General features: G+C 44.8%; 1 protein-coding gene across 1 annotated transcript in view; it reads right to left on the reverse strand.

Annotated features, from left to right (window-relative positions):
* Positions 1 to 1,177, reverse strand: part of LOC119592716 (putative protein MSS51 homolog, mitochondrial) — a 10,067-nt gene extending 8,890 nt beyond the window's left edge. The window contains exon 1 of the mRNA XM_037941651.1: positions 987 to 1,177. The gene's annotated coding sequence lies outside the window, so the exon portion shown is untranslated. The remainder of the gene's footprint in view (positions 1 to 986) is intronic.
* Between the last annotated feature and the right edge of the window lie 204 nt (positions 1,178 to 1,381).

A 1,381-nucleotide genomic window follows, 5' to 3' on the forward strand; every position in this document is an offset into this window, starting at 1 on the left:
TGAATCGAAGGCAAGTTGACGATTTTGGGCATATTATAAGTACGTATAATCTTCATTCGCCTTTATTGGTTTTCTGAAACAATAATAGGTAACGTCGGAATAGATAATACTGATTCGCGAAAATAGCAGGGGGTGTTCTTGATGCAGTCTTGAAATCACAGGAGGTTGAAGGTAACTTTCAAAGTGGTAATTTCTCAGATGGCGTTGGTGTTATATGTATAGAGGTAAATTAAATCTGTGGATTACGAGCTTTATTGTTTATACTGGGTGAAGCATAGGGTGTATTTCAACAAGGCAAGTCGATGGTGATACAGTGAAGGACGGGAGGTATCGCTACTCAACATTTTCAGTGATATCGGGCATATAACAGGAATGCAATTGGACTCGACGGTAGATGTGGTATCTCTCATCGGTAATGGACACACATGCACAAGACCTACTGGAATATGATACACTATCCCTACGGCATTTTACTGGTGGTACTACAGAAATGTGCTTAATTCCGTTATTGTATCTCTCCATGAAAAATCTATACGCAGAGGCATTCAAATGCAAATGCACAAATTGAACAGGAATACACAATAATAATAATACTGCCTCTATACTACAGCCTGCATTATATTCAGTGAGCAGAACCTACACTCGCAGTGGTAACTCATTTACATAGTGAGCATAATACTCTAGTGCTTGCCCACCGTATCTATTCACAGGGTGCCTCACCATGTGGGTATATCTGTACTATTAATATTTGACTTAAATGTCATGCACAGTGCTGCTGCTCTAGTACTCCACTTTTTAGCCTGAGGATATGTGTATTCTTCATGCTACTGGACACTAGGGCCAACTAAAAATAAAATAAAGCATTTGATTCTGAATGCAGTAATTCGGGTCCACACTCTGGTAAAGGGTGGGTATCACACGGAGAGAAAGAAAAGCCACTTTTATTCCCTGTCGCTTACCGATACCTCAGCAACATGGCAACTTACCGAGAGGATTATGCAGCCTGACAACACCAACACTTCAACATAACATCAGCACAAAAGGGAAGAAAGAGGGTGACCCGACCACCCTTGACAGCACGCACGAGAGAGTGAACAGCGAGCAGAGGCGAGCGAGGGGAGGGAGGAAGGAGGAGGGGGTCGGTAGCTGAATATAACCTGAGTGCCGGCACTTGCCTGTCCCCCACCCCCCTTCCCCCCACGCTCGCCAATCTGCCTCGCTCCTTGCGGCAGGCAAGTGACGCGGCCGAAGCTCGGCTGACGTCGGCACTTCCTCCTGCTGGGAAAAGGCACGTTCGTGGATTTCCTCTAATTTTGCATACTTCCACAAGACTGTGCATTGTTCGCAACAAGGTTATGATGTGCGGTGAAGTTAGTTTGTG

Source organism: Penaeus monodon, chromosome 30, assembly GCF_015228065.2.
Source record: "Penaeus monodon isolate SGIC_2016 chromosome 30, NSTDA_Pmon_1, whole genome shotgun sequence".
NCBI classification, from domain to species: Eukaryota; Metazoa; Arthropoda; class Malacostraca; order Decapoda; family Penaeidae; genus Penaeus; species Penaeus monodon.